The sequence below is a fragment of the Phasianus colchicus genome, chromosome 5 (assembly GCF_987193195.1).
Source record: "Phasianus colchicus chromosome 5, bPhaCol1.hap1.1, whole genome shotgun sequence".
Classification (NCBI taxonomy): Eukaryota; Metazoa; Chordata; class Aves; order Galliformes; family Phasianidae; genus Phasianus; species Phasianus colchicus.
The window spans coordinates 14,986,335-15,007,939 of record NC_143440.1 but is presented as its reverse complement, the minus strand read 5'-3'; the positions used below and the strand labels follow the sequence as shown (position 1 = coordinate 15,007,939).

Genomic DNA, 21,605 nt, shown 5'->3' with positions numbered 1-21,605 from the left:
TTTGGTGTGTGAAAAACACCCTAGTGCTGTTGCCTTTGTTAGCCCTTGGCTGTCCTGTCTCGTGACAGGAAGCTGTGCAAAGTCTGTAGTACCAAAGAGAGGCACTGCTGCCATCTTTGTCCATGTTCCAAAGAGGCTATACATCACCTGTCCTCAGCTCAGCACAACTGAGGAGCCCAGGTTGGTTTCTGTGCAAGGCAGTGCTGAATCAGAGTTGGTGTTAATGCTTTATTTGCAAGCAGCTGCTGAGTTCCAGCTGCTGGTGGAGGAGATCAGCTGCATAAACAGCATGGAGATGGTGCAGTGCAGCTCCCTGTTACCATGTGGAAGACATGCAATAATAATGGATTGAAAAACCTGGAGGAAGTGTATATAAACAGTGAGTAGTGGCCTCTTCCAGGCTGGAATGTAGTAAGTAAACATGGGGAATGCAGGTTGAGCAGAGAACCTGTAGCATTCTTCTAGCTGAATGCACTTAGACATGTTAGGCTGCCTAGGGCTCTCGCAGAAGTCCAGAGAAGGAAGGTGAGGTTTGAGTGCCCAGACAGACGGACAGACAAACAGAGGTGACTTTGATGTCTCTTCTAGTAAAGTTGTAATAGCTTTTCTGAAACTTCCTAGGCAAAAAATTGTTCCTGGGAATGTTTTTGAGGCTGTAGTGTTCAGAAGTCCTGTGCAGCCTCGAGCTGTTGGTTTATGCAAAGGAAAGGTCTGCTAACCACTGGGGCAGCACCTCTCTTACATTGTCTTGCCATCTGAATTAGCCTGCAGTGTCCCCATCCTGTGTTATCCAATGTGAGTTAACTGGAGCCAGATCTTTCATTTAACGAGGGATATATACAGGACCAAAAACTGGATCTAAAAGAGATGAAGAGACATCTAGAGAGTTCCAGCTCAAAAGGTTGGCTGGGAGTTTGCACCGCATCCACTCTTTTAGAAGGAGGAATAATATATAGCCTGGCAGACTAAATCAAAGTCTTGTATGGAGAGAATCCTACCATGTGCAGTCTACTTCTCTTTGTTGATGTAAGGACTTCTGGCTTTCTTCTTGCCTTCTCACACTTTCTTACTCTCCAGGCCATTGGTGATTTCTGGCCCTGACCATCCCATCCACTGCCACGTCCCAAAACTATCACTACCTGTGCTGTGGCCAAGAGGAGAGCGGCTCCAGCTGTAAGGTGTGGAGCAGCCTTTCTCGGCCTGCGATCTCTCAAGCCATTCTCACAAGCTTGAGATCCATCCCCAGACTCACTTCAGTTTTTGGCCCAACTCCAAAGCCTGTGGGGAGGGCTCAGAAGTGTACTTGCTGCAAAGACCTGGGCCAGATAAGCCAATAAAGAGATAACAATGTTGGAAAAAAATAAATAGAAAACAACTCAGTCTCCTGATTCATTCTGCTCTGGGAACCCCCATAGTCTTAGGCTTCTAGGCCTGGCCTTGTTTCCAATTCATCCTCCCTCTCTGAAGAGCCTTTTTGTCCTTAATTGCAACTATAAATAAATCATCATAGCCAGAAGTAGTATTTTTCCAAGTCTACAACTCTGGTGTCTAAGCCCTTCAGTTTCTAGGAATTCACTTCATCTTACCCAGAATTTGGGACAAAGAAGTGAAAACTGTATTCATCCTTTGTAACACAAACTCCAGGCTTGAGTACTTTCCCTTGAAGTATTTCTGTCTTAGATCCATACCTGACCTCCAAAATACGGTAAAGAATGGTACATTAATACTAACTTGTCTCTCTGGACCTCTGAGGTTTGTTGGAGTGCAGAATGCAGGCTTTGGTGCCTGAAGGTCAGTTAGAACCAGCAGAGCTCTGTTTGGATGTCAGCCTTCCTCAGCCCATGGGAAAGTGGTGGCATCTACTGTGGGCCCTGTACCCTCAGCTGTGCCAGGAGCTGAAAGAAGAGACTGAAACCATTGTGCAGGACATGGAATAAGCTGGACTGGCAGCAGTCATAAGCTTATAACGTGTTTTCTTTCCTGCTGGTGGAATACATAGTTTGTTCTGAAAGTAATGCCTCCTATTTATTTCCATGGCACAATGATGCTATTTGATAGAGGAAATTTTCAGCTATGAAACACTGTTCTTTAATAACGTCACTGCTGTTAGTTATGCATTTTTGCCAGTGATGAGCAAGAGCTCGCATGTCATGCTGGTAAAAATCTGCACCAGTGGAAGCCCCGCTGTTGCTGTTGCCACTGCTGAAGTGCACCACCCACTGGTTGGTCTTTGTACGAGTGCTGATGAATGTCAGTGAGTGCAATTTTTACTTCATGGAAGAATTGAATTCCACACCTTTACTTTATCCACGCTTCTGTGTCAGGCATCATTTTGTCAGACTGCCCCTCTTCTGCCATCTGTGATACAGCAACAGAACATAACGGAATACTGGTGGGAAGGTTCAGCCTTTACTGTCATACTGCCAACATCTGTCTTTGAAATCACTGGCCAATGTAATAAAATAGGAGGCATTACTTTTAGAGCAGCCAGTGTATTTCAACTTTGTTGATACAAGAAGTATTTCTGCTTGTGTAAGTCTTCAAGTAAAGGGAGGAGCAAGCTGGGAGTGAAACTGCCTTGTAAGGATAGAGTATTAGTCTTTGTTTCAGTCGAATTCCCACATTGTCACAGGAACATGTGTGATGGTGGTAGTCATCCTTGTGGATTGTCCTCTTGTTCTTCAAAGATCATTAAACACAATTACAGGAAAAGAGATCTTTGTTTCTGAGCAAAACTCAGCTTTTATGTAAGTGTTCCACATTTTCTTCATAATTCTTTACTGATCGTGGCTAATTTTAACCATTTGGTTGGCATGAATATAAGCCAGCCCTTTTCTGCCTACTGCTTCCCATTTATTTTCATGAGAATCGGGTGTCTGGATCCTTAAGTCACCTTTAAATATGCCAACCTCTGATCACATTTGCTTCGTATGACTTACTCTGCTACGTGTCTTGGGGCGAAAACCTCCCATTTTTGGATAGTGATGGTAAATTCCTAGGGGCCTCGGTGAGGGCTGAATTCACATGTCTAACTGGAGAGAGGCTCTGTGTTAAAGAAGCCTGCACTCCCTGCCTGTTTCTGCTGTCTGCCTCTTGGTTGGTAACGTGTGAGGTTGCACTTCCATAGGCCACAGCTGGCCGTGTACACAAGGGAGAATGACAAAGGGGCTTCCAGACCCAAAAGGGAGATTGTTTTAGCAAGGATGGGATGTGGTGGCACAGTGCATGGAACAAAACAGGCAGTGCCACAGCCAGCAGTAGACAGGAGTCAGCTGGGCAGGGGCTGGAGAAGCAGAATCTACAGCAGCTGAGGTCTAACTTGAGTTTGATCCTGCAGCTTCAATAGGTCAAGGCAGGGAGCTGTTGGCTGTATCTGTTTTTTTTTAGTGATGGTACTATCATCCAACAAAGGCCTCCATTTAGAAGGTGAAGGCTCTCTAAGCTAGTAGAGACTACTAAAAAGTATTATTAATAAAAATGCCTTTGTAAGGGAAAGAGAGGCAGGGCAGAACTGGTTGGCAAGTGAAAAGTATTTCCCATGATGAATTATGAATGAAAAGAAACGTTCCTGTGCTTTGAAATTTCTGCAGGTTTTTTTTTTTCCTCATCAGAAACACTAAAACCTGAAAGAAGTTAAGTTAAAAAGAAATAAATAAGATCTTAAGCATCTCCTCCCTCCAGGAAATGAGCTCCTCCATCTCCCTTTTCTATGAAAATGTGTATTTAGAAAATAAACTGTTTTTCTGTTTGAAAATAAAACAAACTATCAAATATAAAAGGTTGACCAGCTCTAGGAAAGTCTGGTCTTGTGCTTAAGGCACTGATTTTGGACCAAGAGACCTGGGTTTAATTTCCACTTCTGCTACAAACTTTTCCTGCGTGACCTTGGGCTAATCCTTTAATCTCGCTTTGCCTCTGTTCCTCATCTGTCAGATGAGGCTATGACTTCCCCACCTCGCAGGGGTGTTATGAGAGTAAACACATCCTCCGTGCCCCGTGCCTCACCTTCCAGCCAACTCCTCTCCTGGGGAATGGGGAGAGAGGGACGTGCCCCCCCTCTGGGAGCTGCTGCCTACCTCCCTCCGTGCCATCAGACAGACCGGAGAAGGCAAGGCTGGTTAGGACCCCTGGCATCCTTTGGGAGTGAGAAGAAGAGAAAAGAAACGCTGAACATGTGTGAGCCATGGGAAGGAGAGATCTGTTAATTTTCTGTCTTTTTTTTTTTTTTTCTTTCTCCAAGATTTCAGTGTGTTTTTTTCAGCCCAGACTTCACAAAGCATCCACAGCGCTCTAGCTGCAAAAGAACCGGCCCTGTGTAGGGCTGGCTGCTTCCTGAATTAGTCTCCATTTGCAGCAATTACCTTCTTTCCTTTCTTGCCAAATGTTTCTCTGAGCCTGAGGCCCAGCTAATTTTTTTTGTCAGCTCTGGTTGCACCGGGCAGCACTCCTTTCCATACGGGAAATAGAGATGCCATTCAGGCCCCTCTAATCCCGCTTTCACTGCTGCACTCGTTAAAACACTCCTTTATTTATTTTAATTTTATTCTCTCCTCCCCACCACCTTTTCTAAACAACCCCTTGCATTATGCTTCTAATTACCTTTAGATTTCCCTTGTGTAACTTCGCCGGCGTTCGCAGAGCCGTAGGCAGAGTGCGTGGTGCCGGAGCCTCGCACACGGTCTGTGGGCTCACCCCTGACTCACTCAGTGGCATGCTGTGAATGACTCAAAGACCCGAGGGGATGGCTGGGAGCGGACAGAAGGGTGGGGGATCCAAACAGGGGTATAGAAGGGGGATGAGAGGTGAAGGTATTCCGCTGTCCCTGTGTGTCATTGGCGTGAAGAGGGAAAGGATTGAGTTGAAGGCTGAGAGTAGGATTGGGAAGCCGGGTGTCCCTGGCAGGGCTGGGGGCAGCAACGTCTGTATCATGGCTCCACAAGCATGAGCCGTAATACGGCATTATATAGGCATGACTTCATCTGTTTCCATAAGATTGCTTTCTCCCTCTCCCTTTCTTTGGCTGGTAATTGAGAAACGCATGAGCTCACCTCCTAGGAGCGGGAAATGAGAACCGCAAGAGGAAACGAGCTGGAAAGCATATACGGGGCCGGAAAAAAAAACATAGATTAGGTGGGGGGGTGGTCAGAGATACTATGGAGAAGAAAAGGGATTCCTCTTGCATGGGATCATCGCCGTACAGGGCTTATGACAACTTCCTCAGCTCTGCAGGCAGGGCCAGGGCTGGGGCAGCCCCAGTGACATCGTGTGGCAACCTTGCAGCTTTGAAAGCATCCAGAGGATCAAGACAAAAGGATGATGTAATATGTAACAAGATGGTGGGTAGCTTGACTGCAGGTTTTGGGGTGGAAACACAATCCATCTTCCCCTGCTGAAGCTGTTTAGAGATGAGGAGGGTGTACCCAGGTGGAAATGGGAGCAGGGTGTGAATGCACCCAGGTGCTGGGAATTTAAAAAGCCTGGGGAGAAGGGCTGATGTATTTTTTCTTTTGCTTTTGCTTTTTCTCCTTCCTTTCAGAATTAGGTCTTTCTTGGGCTGATAGATCTTACTATGAGGGTTGGAGTTTGCTGCTAGTAGGAGAGTTGCTTAAGCTTGCGCTTTGCCCATGGACTTGGCTTGCAGGCAGGTAAGTAAAATCTATCGCCAGTGCTCCACTTCTTTAATTCTTGTCTTGAGTTTTCCACCTAAACAATGCCTAGTATGAGGTGAAAAAAATCTCCTTTGGGATCTGACTTCCACCTGTTTTTTTTTGTTGTTGTTTTTTTGCCACTTTCTTGGCTTTTGAGGTGGGGCCCCCACTTAATTAGTTCTCATGCAAGTGTAAATTAGTGAGACACAAAAGAGCAATGCTTTAAAACAATAATAATTATTGCCAGAAAGCTGGGCTGGTGGGAGTCCTACATGCAGCCAAATGCAGCTGAGAATGGATGAAGCTAATGATCTAAAGGTGGGATTTATAGAGAACTTGCAACATGTCTGGTCAATGCAGAGGACTGCTGTGCTTCACTGGAGGTGGTCTGAGGAGCTTGGAGCTTTGCAAATGAGCTCTCTGTTCTTGAATTATGTGACCCTGATCAAAAAGCATAAGTGGAGACAGGTCAGTGCAGGGGACCAAGTGTCACTGGCTTGTGTACCCATCTCTTCTGGCTCATTCCACCTCTCTGTGGTGACTAAGGGTTTTTTTTTTTAAGTATTCTAAAGGAACTTCTATCTGAAGGGAAGTCTGTGCGATGTGTTAAGGCTTAGAAGGTCTCTGCTGGCACAAGTGGGTGCCCCATATACGTTATACCCTATTTATGTTTCCATTTGATTTTTTTTCCTTCTCTTCACCTCTTTTTTTTTTTTTTTCCTTCACAGTTTTTCCTAAGTGAAACACTAATGCAGTAATGTTCAAACCCACAATGTTTGAATGGCCTCTAAATTAGGCAAAACAAGCTTGCCCAGCCCTAGCTGAGAAGACTGGACTCACTTTCTAATTCATATACGCTGTTCATTTTGCCCTAATAAATACATTTCTGTCTTAGACTAGGAGTGCTGGAGGACCTTGAAAAGTTTAACATTAGGACAGGTGACCCAGAGGGAAGAGGAGAGGCTGGGTTGATAGCCATGAGCATCTAGATGCCTGGTAAGAAAGGTCGTATATTCCAAATCAGTCACAGTTAACAAAGTTCCTTAGGTGTCACTCTTGGTTTTCAAGGGCTTTTCTCTCCCTGGAGAAATCAAGGAGGTTTTAAAACTGTAGCTAATGAGCAGCAGAGTGGTCTGATGGGGCTTCTGAGAACTGGTGGTATTAATTGACAACCAGCTGAACGTGAGCCAGCAATGTGCCCAGGTGGCCAAGAAGTCCAATGGAACACTAGCATGTATCAGAAACAGAGCAGTCAGCAGGAGCAGGAAGGTGATCACTCCTCTGTACTTGGCCTTGATGAAGACTGCACCTTGAGTACTGTGTTCATTTCTGGACAACTCATTACGAGAAGGACAGTGAAGCTATGAAGGGTCTAGAGCACAAGTCTGATGGGGAGCAGCTAAGAGAACTGGGAGTGTTCAGTCTGGAGAAGAGAAGGCTCGAAGGAGACCTTATCACTCTCTACAATGACTTGTCAGGAGGTTGTGGTGAGGCGAGATTGGCCTCTTCTCCCACATAATAGTGATGGGATGAGAGGGAATGGCCTTAAATTCATCTGGGGAGATTCAGGTTGGATATTAAGGAAAAATTATTCTCAGAAAGAGTGGTTGGGCATTGGAACAGGTTGCCCAGGATGGTAGTGAAGTCACTGTTCCTGGAGGTGTTCAAGAAACGTGGAGGTAATGTACTTAGGGATGTGGTTTTAGTATGTGTGGTGGGGATGGGTTTGATGTTGGAGTCGGTGTTCTTAACTTTAGTGATTCTTTTACTGATTGAAGGTGGGCTGGGGTTAGGCTCTATTTCATGTCTTAGAGCACAGATCTAGTTTGCATCAGACTTGGTTACTTTGATTTATAATGTGCAGCAGCAAACTTATTCTGTGCAGCGCATGTCACTCTCCTGTAAAGACTAAATGTTTAAGTGGGGATTCTTGGGACACTGAAAATGAAGGAAATGTATCGAATATGATTACTTCTCCTACACATGCACACAGTTGTAATAAAGTCTGTAGCTGTGCCTCGCAGCTGTGGCAGAACTTAAGAAGTTAGCATCCCTATCCCAGTGTGTGCACCTAAACTGACCTACAAGCACCACTGTGGCTTTTTGAGTTGGCCGTTCTGCTCTGTGTGGGTTGCTTGGAGTTTAAGAAGGTCTGTGGTCCAGCCCTTGCAATCCTCTTTCCTGCTGTTAAGTTGGGAATGGGCCATGAGAAAGATAAATGATTTTGGCTGTGGGAGATCCTGACTGACTGACATCTATCCCAGGGAGAGAATGATCTGTGCGTTGTGGAAGCACCCTGGGCCATGTACATAACAAAAGGCCTGATTGAATGGCATGTCTTGTCCTGTTACAGAATGAGGGAGGGGGCTGTGGGCCAGTCTGCTGCTGCCACAGGGAGAAATTACATGGTTTGCTTAACACAAGGTTTCAGCCCTGATCTCAGCTGCATTAGCTGTAGATATCCCATCCTCCAAGAAGGAAATTAAGGCTCAACTTGTGAAGCTGATGCTGTGCAACTCTTCCTGCTGCGGTGGTTTCTTTGGGGACTGTTAGAGGAGATGGAAGGTTGGCATGTCCTCAGTGCTGGGTAGGAGTGGCAGTTTCCCCAGTGGTCTCCCATGGAAATGAACACAGTTTCAGTGTAGCCTACAGGTCTGTGCGTAGTTGCTGCTTGATTCTTACCTGGTCTAGACTAATGATGAGCCTGTCTGCATTTGTCTGAACACCCAACCTTTTCCATGAAATGCACCAAGTGATAGCGTGGCCTAAAATAAATATTTTTTTCAGACTTCCCTGCCCGGTCACCCTGCCTTTTTACCTTCAGACCATAGAGTATGAATCAGAACCTGTTTGCCTGCCTTTTTAAGGCTTTGCTTTTTTCTGACTAATGTCTTGTTACCTTTGCTTTTGCCTTGCTTTCCTCTTCTGCCCACTGCTGTGTGTCTCTCTCTTTTTTTTTTTTTTTTTTTTATTCAGGCCTTTTGCCTGGAAAAAGCAGGCTGTGCCTTCTGCCTTGCACACCTGCCCTCATCTGTGTTGGCCACTTAGGTATTTTTGCCTTTTTATTCTTGGCCCGTCACATGCATGTTGATCGTCTGCGCAGCTGAGGTCAAGGAATTTCCATGTCGTACTTGGAGAGAGGGTTTCCCCTTCACAGCCTCTGCCTCAACCAAGCACCAGTTCATGTAGAAATAGCTTGGCCACTCTTGGAAATAGGTCTGTGTGAAATAATAAAATAATATTGTCTTTTTGAGGTCAGGAAAAAAAAAGTTCTTTTATACAGTCATACATACACTCTTAATTCCACAATGCTAGGTCTGTTCCCCCTCCCCCCCCCGCCCCCCCCCCTCACACTTCTCCCTTGCCCTACCTTTTTCCTAAAACACTGGAGAATTCAGGCTCGGAGTCTGACGGCACTGAGCATACAGCATGTACTGTGCATTTTGAAATGCTGGCTGCACAGAAAAGCCTTAACTTTGCACTCTGTGGCTTTATGACGTTGTGCATGGTGTGTTGGTGGTGGGGTTCCCTGCTGGCAGAAGGGCTGGGGAAGAAGGGCAGGTGGAATGAGGGCTTGGAGGTGTGGAGAAGAATGTGATGGGCAGGTTGGGGATTTTTTCATTGTTGTTTCTTTCTTATTTCTGTTGTGACCCTCCATACTGCTTGAGTAGATGGAGGGAAGCCATGTATCTGCATATTGGTGTGTCTTGTGATGTGTTTCCAGTTGAGATCTATGTGGACAGCTACAGTAGCGGTGAAGCAAAAAGGCCACTGCCAGCCCCATGGTAGGGAAGCCCTACCATGAGCATCCCACAGGCACAGTGATGGACCAAAGAGCTGATGGTGTTGTGCTCTGTAAGATGGCTGGGGCTGTGTGCTGTCATGCTTTAATACTTTCCATGCATTCACAGAATCGCCAGGACTGCTCTTTACTGCAGCTGGGGAGAACATAGGGATTAGGGAAAATCCCTAAATGCTAAGGAAAAATTACTCAGTTTCAATGGTCATAAGGGTGCTTATGCCATCCTTGCCTACATGCTTGTTCTTGTTGGAGGGGTCAACTTGGACTGATGCTTAAAGCGACCACAAACCCATCTGAAGAGGCTTGCTGCCACTGTGGTAATGTAACTGCCCAAATTGAGCACACTGATCTGCAGCCTTTGCCCTAACAGATGTTTTCTGAGTCACAAGTGCTGGACTGATATATGTGCTCTGATGCAGCATGGCAGCATCATGATTTCCCTTCTTTTGTGTGGGGTGAAGGGGGAAATGACACACGATGCCCCTCTGCATTTTCACTGTTTGTTATGAGCATTTTCTCTCTCACATTCTTCTTCCGGGTATGTTTAAGAAATCCTTTAACCTCTCCCTGCAGTCTTGCTGTCACAGGTTCCCCCTTGGTTTTCTTCATTGCTATTAGTTGCCCAACATTTCCTCCTAGCCCCAGAAGGAGCTCAATGACTGCTGAGCCAGCAGGCACGTATGTATCATACGTGCTTTGTTGGTTCTCATGGCACAGCAGCACAGTGAGGGAGGGCAGATTGCACTTGGGGTACCAGCCAGTCTCATCCTGGCATCTTACAGCATTGAGATCCGTGTGTTAACTGGGCAACCTGCAAAGCTCTGCTGAGCTGTTTTTCCTGTTTTAATCATAGTTTGGGGAGTATTTGGGTGGCTACTATTTCTTTAGTATAAGAGCAAATGAGAAAACCTGTACTGCGTTGCTTGTTATTTTGTGCGCTATTTTATTTTGAAGCAACCAGCCTTAATCTTTGATCCTGACGACCTTGAGAACTCTTCTGTGCTTCTAATGACTTCTGGCATCCTTCTCTGGACTCATTTGTGCTGTCCCTGCTCTGAAACAGGGCGAGCAGACTTCAACTCACTTCTCAAAGTGCAAATGTCATTGATTTATGTGGTGGCATTTATAACATTGTTGGTATTGTTTTTTATCTTATTTAACCTAGCATTTTTTGGTTCTTTTTTTTTGGTGGCCTCTGTGCATGGAGCAGATGTTTTCATTGAGCTGTCCGCAGTGACGCCTAGATCTTTTTCCTGAGTGGTTACAGTTAATTTAAAACCCATCAGTGTATTACCTCAGCAATCCCTTGATGTCACTGGTTAGAAGATCCCAGCTGGCTGCTGCTCTTAATTCTATTGCCTGTCTGTTTCCTATTATTTTTTTATTATGCTTACATTGACTTGCATGCTGGGCTGGTTTTTAAAGCAAGGTGGGTACAGTCATTTACAAGTGGCTAAGGCAAGCTCTGAAATTCTTCTACTTGTGTACATAAATATGTTTGTGCTTAGGTGTTTTCACAGAATATAAATGCTTTTCCCGTAGCAGATATGACTGAGTAATGCCTGTGGGAAAACAAACAAGTGTGGCATGTGTTTGCACATGCTCATCTTTGGAAGCAAACCTCACTCACTGCAGAGATGCAGATCCCTATGAAAGAGCAGCTTGTGTAGCATGCCCTTCTGGGCTGTGCCAATGGGCACAGTCCTGAATGTTTGGCACTGGGCTCTTTCGCGTAAAGTTGTGTGGCTTCAATGAAGTGACGGGATAGGAGAGGAATCCCAGATGCACAGCAGGTTGAAAACAGCTGACGCAGGCTTAGGCAATATAACAGTGCCCTTTGAGATTCCTGTATGTGTGGTTTTGTTGTTGATTTGTTGCACGGTTTTGAAGACCTTTAAAATATTGCATGATACTTTCCGATGTGTGAAGTGACCTAAATAATACGTGGAGTCCCAGTGTGCTAAATGCAGTCCTCCAAAAGGTGCTCTGGTCTGCTGGGGCTCCAGCTGAGTCATGTAGCTGGGATCAGGGCATGCAGGGACGATGCATGGGGTTTGCATTTGAAAGCTTTGTCATGGAAGCTGGTGGAAATGTCATTCTTGTCTCCCAGAAGGGCAGTAGTAAACTGGTGTTAATGAGAGATACTAAGCTGTAACTCTGCTTAATGACTGCAAACTTCGTGAAGTCCCATCTTGCTCTGAGCAACCTTACATGCAACCTTTGGCAGCAGCCATGTTATTGGCTGTGTTGGAAGCCATGCACCTGAGCTGCTCTGCCACTGAGGGCAGCATCACAGGAAGATGCAAGTGTTTAAACAGGAAAACAGAAAGACAGCTGCAATATGTCCAGTTTCCTACTGTGAGGAAGATACAACCAGACTAATTTTGCTGAACCATGACTCAGTTCAGTCCAGAGATTCCAATGCCATGCAGTAAATGTTACAAGTTCCTTTGAGGGAGAAGAAAAACGCCAATTCAAAGGCATGGGACGGAAGTGCCCAGCAAGAGACAGGGATGAAATTGCCAGCAATGATGGATGAGGAAAGCCCAGGAGAGGGTACTGCCGTGCAAGAGTTGAGAGCAAAAAGAGATGAATGGCCCTCAATGACCAGGACCCACCAAAGTCTTTATGATGTGGGTAAGAACAAAAGCGAGCTGCACTCAGCTATGCACAGTGAGGAGGGGATGGTGATGTGCTGCTGCCTCATGCTGTGGAGCTCCAGGGTGGGTGATGGATGATGCTCTCGAAGGCTAAAGCCACAGTGGATTCTCCAGTTCCTGGAAGTACAACTCGGCTGGTTCCTCCCTGCAAAGGACAGGCAGCTTGGCTGGCTGCGTCAGTGCAATGCAAGCCAAAAGTGATTGTGAGCAGCGTGCTACACCCATTAACCTCAGTGGAGAATACCATCCATTAATCTTGAGTTAGAGCAGGAGTAACTCATCTGATAGGCCAGCTTATGAAAGAGATGAGTGAGTACAAGTAGCCCCAGAGATATGCCATATCTGTGCCTTGCAGCTGAATGTTTAAATGTGATAGGGGTAAGCAGTCAAAGAACAAAATTAAAGATTTTTTGCAAGCCCTTTAGTCCTCGGCTCCAGCACATTGCTGGTGATTGCTGCAAGTTCTGCTGATTCATAGCTGGAAGCAAGAAGAGTGGGAAATGCCTTCCCAGTGCACTTAATGCTGGTAAACCTGATAGGTGACTCTGTGGTGGATGCTGTGAGGACACACAAAAGCCTATTTTGCAAGGTCTTGGATGCCAAAAACACTACAAATAGAAGAAGAATACATCCTGCTACAAAGGGTATAGAATTGCAAAAGGACTGTGGGGAGGTCAAGGTGTTCTAAAGGATAATTATGTGGCAGGAAAGTACCCGAAAGCTGTGTGTTGCCTGCTCTGCTAAAAGCTCCACAAACCGTGGAGATATCAGAGCAGAAGATGTCAGAGCAGGGCAGTGACAAAGCTGAACCACATAGGGTCAAGTAGCTGAAACTCTTACTCTGGCCTGCAGTGTGTGTGATGGGAAGCACTCCTTTCCAGTCAGAGCCTCTGTTGTTACTGGAATAAACCCCAATAGCCTTTTCTCAGCTTCCCTTTACCATGCACATAGCTGATTTTGCTGGGGCAGATGTTTCACAGGCACTTCTCTATCACAGCAAGGTCTCCAGTTCCCCCTGTTAAATCATTTCTATGTGAATCAGCTCTTTCCTAACTTATTTGTAAACTGCAAAACTGCAATAGAGCAAATATTCCTAGTTCTGAGCCAGACTTCTCATGCAGTTTCCTGGTAGATAACCAAATTCAGAGCCTATTCTGTTCTACAGCAGTCAGCACAGTGACATTTATTGCTGTTTTCTTGCTGGAAACTGCCCACTGGTCCATTCTGGGATGGCAGCAGCCCTTTTCAGTCTGTGTCAAAAGGTAATACAAAGGGCTTCTTGTACTGGTCACTGATGCAACTTGCCTTTTCAGGATTTGTTTATGAGCACAAATCTACACAAGCCTTTCTTCCTTACGCACCTTTCCGTGCCTGCTTGGTAGGAGCACTTGGAGCTATGTGTGTGCAAGCGAGGACTCACAGATGCAATACCATGGGGAGCTATGCAAACCAGAAATGTACTGAAGTTAGAGGCATTGTAACCTGGAGCCTAGCTGAACAATGTGGAAGAAGTGCTGTCAAATCTGTGTCTGTGTGAGCTATTATTTCCCCGGCTAGGTCCCCTCCAAAAGTTTGCTCAGCATGCTGACTTTCCAGGAGCTTTCTTACTGCTTGGAACAAGTTACCTATCTTCTGCCAGAATTGAGAGAGGAACACAACTGGCTGACGAATACCATATGTCCCAGGCTGGCCAAAGGAAACCTGATTGTATTTTGTTTAGCTAACCTATTTAACTGGTTTGCTGTAATGAGATTGGGTAGGGCTTTTTGGTGTGTATGCTTTTACAGGTAAATGAGTTTGATCCCTCCTTCTACATGGGAACTGTCCTGTGATGGGTCTGTGTTTTGGTTTGGGAATGTAGGCCACAGCCTTCTACTGCTTCCCCTACTGGAAGAGATCAGGGAAGAGGAGAGTGAAGGGAAGTCAGTTGCTAGGTGTGATCAGAAATTGCAGGTCTAAAATCTCAGAACAGATGTTCTCTGCCTAGGATGAGAATGCAACTATAATGCTGACCAAAAGAATCCCTCTCCCCTTCATTTTTCATTTTACTGGTTGTTAGAGCATCAGAATAGATACAGTGTGTGTTTGGAAACAGGAACACACAAGTGTGGATGTTCAGTATCTGAATATAGATTAGCTGTGTTTTAAAATGGCTTAAAATGAAAGCTGCTATACCAATTTCACCATGTAGATCTGAGTCTGTAGAAGATGGACTATTCTGATCCGTGGTCTGGTTCCTACCTCCACCCTCCCCTGGGTGGAGCTGGTAGAGGGTTTGTTCCCTCTTGTTCTCTCTGTTCTTCTGTACTACATCTTTTAAAGCTGGTCACCTTTCCCTCATGTACTTCCTTGTCCCTAAATTCCCCAAATATTTATGGTGAGGCCCTGTCTTACATTGTGTGTTTGTGCAGCATCTTGTCCAACAAACCTGCATTTGGGAGTGAGACACTACGCGTCTTGATGTTGCATCTAGTGTCTAAGGCAAGCCCATTTTCAGGTTGCTGGAGCATGTAGATGCAAGTTCTCCCCATTTCCTGGACAGCTTCAGAGTAAGATTAACAGCAGTATGCTGAGAGTTGTGCATCAGCTAGGAAAGAGTTGTAAGTTTGTAAGCGTGTGCTGTCTTGGCAGGCAAGCAGGCAAGGGTGGGGGCCTTTATTTCTAGCAGAGCATGAGAGAGGAACCAGAGTTAAAATACAACTGCCACTTTAAGTGGATCTCTTTCCCCACTGTCTCTTATTTATCTCAAGTCTTCCTGTTTACAGTGTCGTTTCCCGTAGCTCCCATTCTGCTCATTCAGAGGTCAGGTCAACAGAAGGTCTGCCCTGTTTCAGAACACCAAATCAGTGCAAGTGTCTCCATCAGATGTCTCCCAGGAGATATGGGATGGAGGCCCTTTTTCCCCTCCACTATCTTTATACTGCTGTGCCACAGCGAAGCCATAGCACATCCAGGGTTTAATGGAAGGCAGAACTTGGCACAGCTCTTGACTCATTCCTCTGAACTAGTTCCCTACTGTGTCCTTTCACTTCTGACACACTTGTTTATCCACTGGCTGCCTGCACCCTGTTCTGCCATGTGCTTTGCAGCCCACACAAACACACTCAGCTGTGTGCTCAGCGACCCACCTAGCTAGATATTCATACATTCTGAATCACTCTTTGATGTACTCTCATAGCCACGCTCACAGATGGACTCTGATCCTCATCAGCTTAAGTTCTTGCTCAATCTGCCATCCCCATGTCCTCAAGGCAGGAGAAACTTTCCTTCTGGAGGAAGCATAGGCAGCATGTCTGGTCAAGCACTCATGTATTCATTTGTTAATGATAATTTAGGGCTGTGAGAGAAGATAGGGATGCCTGGAAAAAGTTAGTGAATGTTTGCATCTCATTTCTCCAGCCTGCTTGTGCTCTAAGGTCTGCTTTGGAAGGGTGCTGGCACGCTGAACTCAGTTGCCTCCTTTTGGTGAGATGGTCTGGGCGTTACTTCATGGCTGTGTTTCTAGTGTCCTTCCTTGGCATGTCTGTGCTCAACTCTCATCATAATGTTTGGGATGGCCACCATGAGAAATTTCAAGGCCAAGCCCTTGCTGGAGGACATCTGTCCCACAAATGTGTGTAGGCCTACGTGTGGCCCTGCTGATGCTATGATGTGCGCATGTTGGATAAAATGCTCCCTGATGAGAAACATCTTCGAAATAAAAGAAACATCTTCAAAATAAAAAAGCCTGAATGTCTTGTGACTGCCCCATTCAGTACGCAGTGCATTAGCTCCCCTCCCCTCCACAACTCTGATTCCTCTACCCACATTGGACCATTTAAGAACTAATGAAGGCCAGATGCATGTTCTACAAACGTAGGATTGCTGCATTTTGTAGTAGACTCTGGCTTGATGCCTCCTTGTCCTTCAAATCCCCAGTACAGCTAATAACAACCAGAGACAGCCCTCCTTGGGCTGAGGTAGAGCCCACCTCAGTAGTGACGTCTCTGTGACTGCAAAGGATTTCTTGGGGACCTGGAAGGAGACCAGTTTCCAGCCAGAGAACTCCAGTATCTGGTTTCATCTCTCCTCAGCATTGATGGGGATGAGCTCATCAGGACTGAGCTGTCCAACAGGGAGGCAGTGAGCTAGGCCAGCGCTGGATTTCTGAGGGGGAGGAAGGAATTTGGTGTATTTTGGTGCATGTAAAAATAAGGGATGGATCATGTTAGAGGGAGCTGTCCATGGGATGAGACAACAAATATGCTGTAGAGCTATTGCAGCATCATACTGTAAGGTCTGTCATATCTACTAACTCTCAAGGCAAGGATAGGTCAAGGTAAGTTACTGCATTGCTTTTTTAGATCTGAATCTTACAGCGGGTCTGTGTCCTGCTAAAATGCCACTGTCACAGTACCTTGGGCTTCCTTGCTGCACACAACCTCTGCCCTTCTTATATTTGTCTTATGGCCGTGCATCCAGGAGGTTGTTGTAGGGCTGCTGTTTGGCTGTCCTCTTGAAAATACATGGTATATGCTGGGAGGCTTCTGTCTTTACGTGGATCTCTGCATGCACGTAGGGGGACTAGAAACAAAGGGATCAATACAACCTACAGAACTGGTTTTATTGCTCCTTGGAGTGAGAGAGCCCATATACCAAGTTCTCAAGTCAAAATGAGTTTTTGGCCTGTTCCCTTGTACAGTGTTGGCCCTCAATGAAAGGCTAGGAAGCAGTATGGAAGCTGGTGGCACAGATGATCTTCAGGGAGAAGTGGTATAAGTGGTACAGCACAGCTTTGCTGATAGCAGTTCTGCCACTGGCAGGGAGAAGCAGCTGGGCCAGGAGTGTGCTACGTATCAGTGGCCCTAATTTGAGTTTGCCATGATTTCTGGAAGGCCCTGTAGTTGCTTGTGGTGGCTCATGAGGGCTATTTCCATCACCCAGCAGTCTCTGGCATTGTGGATCTTGTGCAGCTCCCTGGTTGTGGGTGGGATTTCTGCAAAAAGAAACCCTCATCCCCAAACAAGCCCAAATTTCTCAGATATTTAGCACAGAACTTTCTCTCTTTTTCCCTTCTTTCCCCCATCTCCTTCAAACATACCTGTGGGTAGAGGTAGTGTTATTGGAGCAGCCTATTTGACTGCTATAATATTTTCCACGCCGATCTATTGACTTATGTTTCATGTTTTCATTGGATCAACACCTTTTGAGAGCAGTGAAAACTGCTTGTATTTTAATACTTGGAGGTAGTGAGTTGCCCTGCTATCTTTTCTTGATTTCACCTCTAGAAGGCAGCGATGATATGTCTATTTACAGTCACCCAAATGAAATGTGTGTGTCTTACATCCCTCAGTGAGATTCCTTTACTAATAAGCTTCTATATGCTGCATAAAGCAACACCGCATGATTTCAGTGTGTGTTAGGACCAAATGTACAAAGGAGGGAGGAACTGCTATATTTCAAAGCTCTTCTCTCTTCTTAGGGAGAAGAGTTTCTGCTGCCATGATTACAGAGGCAGAGTATGGTCTTTGTTCTAAATGTTGTTTGCTTTTGCTTTTTACTATCTGTGATTGCCTGGCATAAAATAAAAAGCAAAAAGCAAGAGGAGCTCCTGTGCAAGGCGGAGATCTAATCTTCCTGACACTTCCTGCTGAACTCACTTGCTGTCTTGGTTGGAACCCCTCAAAGAACAGATCATGTCCTTCCCCCCTCTCAGGGTCTCTGGTTTGATCAGTGCAGATCTTCCTTTCCTGCAGGTCTGCCCCTGATCCCTGTCCCCATATCCATCACCACTGATGGAGAAAAATGCAACCTGGGTGCAAACAAGCTGGCTGACCAGCAGCAAACTAACAGAAGGGATAAATGTGAGACTCCTGATGCAGCTTTTCTCATTAGGACCATTACATGCTTTTTCTTTTTTTGTTTTTCCAATTCTGTTGAACCATTGGTTTTCAGAGAACTTCCAGGACTGAAGAATTTTAAAAGCAATTGGTGGATAGATAAGGTTATGCCCCTCTTTGTATGGTAGGGAATCATTTCATTTGCCCAGAAATTGAGTCCCTATGGGAAGAGAAATATAGCTGCATGAGCTGAGGTGAGAAAAAGAAAATCAAACCAGATCCAGCAAGGTGGGAATTATCATCTTGTGCTTACTGAATGTTGCCATCTCTTGTTGAATATCGTCGTGAAGCTTGCAATGTTTGTGGATTTTACTTGAGACTTTTGGTCTTTATTTGAGCTCCTGGAATCAAGAGGCTTAATGAGATTCTCAGCTTTCTATTTATTTTTATTTTTTTTAAACTAGCATTTCCAGCTCTCTTGATCTTGGAAGAAAACAACTTCTCTTAAAAATATGAAGCCTCGAGGGTCTAAATGAGAAAACAGATGAAAAATACTCCAAATACTTTTGGGTTGGTTAAGACTTTTTATTTTGAAGCCTATATCATTCTGCTCTAGGGCCACACACAACATTTTTGAAAGCTGAAAATTGGCAACACTCGTGTTTCTTATTCAAAGGGTGAATATTAGCGGCTGGTGTGGGTGTGGGTGTGGGGGGTGATATTGCAAGCAGCCTCTTGCAGGTCTGTGGGCTTCTTGTGCAAGGCAGCTCGCAGTCCCTGCCTTGCAGAGTTCAAGAAGGAGGAGCCTGTAACACTGTTTTCCCTCTTCTGTTTTCAGTTATCCATCTATAAGGAGGGAGTAAGTGAATCGCCCATGAAGTCTAGGAGAGAAGTAGGAATTTAAATCCAATTTGCTGCAGTTATTTATGTGACCCACCTACAAAGCAGTGCCGTGGTGGTGGGAAAAACACTGAGGTGCTTAACAACACGATGGTGTCCCGTCCGTGGGACAGGAAGCACAGCCAGGCATTGCTCAGGACAGAGCAAGGGTGAGAACAACTCCTGCAAGCAGAAAAACAGGGGCTCTGCAACGCCGCTCAGGCACTCCTCCTGACCACGGTGGTTGCTGTTATTGTTGTTCCTGCCTTTAAAACAATATGCAAGGAACTATCCAATATCCTAGGGCTTTTGTTTATCTAGATTTTTATTGGGGGGGGGGAAGAGGAGAGAAAGAGAGGGAAACACAAGCATTCCTTCCAACCAGAAAGTCATGAGTTTTGATTCAGTCTAATTACACAAGCGATATTTTTATAACCTCTGTGAAGTCTCCTTGCTTTCTTGGTGTGTCTCCATTGTTTATGTGAGAGTGGCCAGGTAGCCAAGGCAAAGTAACGTTGCAAGAATAATTCCCTTGGCCTCAGAATATGCTGCACTCTCTTTTTGGCTTTGTAAACAAGCCTGTTTTCCCGGTTTCAGACCTCTTAGGTTCTTTTCTTGTTGCTTCTTCCTCTGAACTAGAGTTACTCATATTCTGCCCAGCTCTGGGCCATGTCGGCAGCTTTACTACGTCCCTTAAGTATGCACAAAGTAATGGGACAAGATCTTGAGTGAATTAAATCAATACTGTTTCTCCTAGTCTACTTCTGTTTGCAATAAAGCAGTGTAATGTGTGCCCCCTCCTGACTACTGAGGGGTCCCTGGCTTTGGCTTGGCCCTGAAGAGATAAGCTTGATCCTTGTGAGCATTTTGAGATGTGAGGATTGCGAGATGTAATTTGCTTATTTGAGACGAGTGGTATTGGGATTCATGTGGCAGCAAGATGCCTCTTTTCTACAGGAACCTCTATCCATATGTCAGGGAGAACACCTGCTTCAGGGTTTCTGGACCGTTGTGTGTCTGTGTCCCCTCTGCCCATTTGCCACTGGGACATGAAAGTTTTGGTGGCAGGACAGGCCCCTGGAATGCCTCTTCTGTGAAGAGTAGTGTTCACTGGGAAGGGAAGGCCCAGTTCACTTCTTGGTCATGCAATATTAGGAAGGATGCTTCAGTAGCTTCAGCTGGTGAAGTATTCTATGGCGTGATGTAATTGATAAAGCCTGTTTAGTCTTACATGAAAACATGCAGCTCTCAGTGTGCTTGCAAACTGGCCTCCCTGCAATTACAGCAAGTGATAGCTGGCCATTGCATCTCTCTCACTGCACTGCTATTAATCTGAAGTGCTAGTCCTTTTGGACTCATTTTATGACATGCTGACTCAGCCAAAATTCTGAAGCTGAGTTTTCACAGGTTTGTCAGACCAGATCTTGGATGCTCTTTGCATCCAATTGCCTGAATATTCTCCCCAGTACTATGGTTGCTTTGATGGTGCGCTACTTGAACCACCTTGTTGAGGTAGAGATTTGGAGAGTCCAAAGGTAAAATGAAATCATTCTGTGCGTGGGTCTGAGGTAGCTTTGGTAGTGCTACTGCAGATCCACAGCAAGCTTTTCTGCCATTTTCACCCTCGTGAGAAATGAAGTCAAGCTCTCAGCTGGTAAGTGATGAGCACTGGTCTCTTGCAAGGAGGCTGTCAGCTCCGGTGTAGCACTTGCGTGCTCTTCCCACATCTATGGATGCCACTCTGTGTGTTTATGATGAGCTGTCATCCATACATTGCATGTTTGGAACAAGCAGTGCTAACTCTCCTCTTGTGTGGTGGTTTGGATGATGTGGAAATAAGTGGATGTTTTCCAAGTGTAATTTTTTCAGGGGACTGCCTGAGGAATGACCTAAAGCTTTTAGCAGAGACAGGGGAATGGTGAAGGGCGGGCTCAGAAGGGAGGAGAAAATAGAATGGTAAAGCTTCAAAGATGGTAATTGGGTTCCTGAGCTTAGACGTCGTATGGAGGATGTGTGGAGGAAGGCAAAGACGTGCTCAGGAATATGGCAGGGGGAGTCTGTCCACCTGGGAGAAGAAGCACTCACCTTGAGGTGTCCATGAATAGGAAGACAGGCCATGATGGGAAGAGATGGAAAGATGGTATGAGTCAGGGGTGGGGATAGCCAAATTCAGCACTGCTTTTAGGCGGAGGAAACTCTGCTGACATCTTATAGCTTCAGGCAAATACCAGCAAAAACATCTGGGCTGGATCTTGATCAATATAAATCTGCTTCAGGGGCCACTGACTTCAGCAGTGCCACGCCAATTTACGCATGTGGAAGGTTCAGCCCTCTGCTTGCTTCCCTGCTCTCAGCCTTGTCTGCTTTTGGGGTCCTGTGGAGCTCTCTGGCTGAATTTGTGGGGCTCAAGACAGAGGGCTTCCTGGTAAATGAGAAAAACACTGTCCTTCCATCCCGCTTCATCTGCCTGGGATTTCCGACTGAAAGGCACTGACTAATTCCATCTGGCAGGCTGACCACGCTTCAAAGACTGCAGATCCTGAGACTTTTAACTTACAAACAAAACCATGCATTAAAGAAAAAAAAAAATAGAAAAAGAAGGAGGGGGGGGCTGGGAGTGGGGAAGACAGCTCTCCCGAGGGACAGTCTCTGCGAAATCCAAAACAAGGTCTCAGCGCCTGCCCTGGTGCTCCGGCTGACGCCAGTGTTTTTTCTGCCCCTTTTAAAACTGAGCTGGAGTGTTCCCGACTCCTCCATTCGACACCTCTGGCTCCCTTATTCCCCTTGGTGAGTGGGG

The 21,605-nt window shown here is 45.7% G+C and overlaps 1 long non-coding RNA gene across 2 annotated transcripts in view; it reads left to right on the top strand.

Moving 5' to 3' along the window:
* Positions 1 to 882: 882 nt before the first annotated feature.
* LOC116242936 (uncharacterized) overlaps positions 883 to 21,605 on the top strand; it is a 190,037-nt gene continuing 169,314 nt past the window's right edge. The window contains exon 1 of one of the 2 annotated variants that reach the window (XR_016466742.1): positions 883 to 5,645. This is a non-coding gene — a long non-coding RNA (uncharacterized LOC116242936). Of the gene's footprint in view, positions 5,646 to 14,257; positions 21,596 to 21,605 lie in introns of those variants that run through there. The other variant, XR_016466743.1, reaches the window with a different exon arrangement.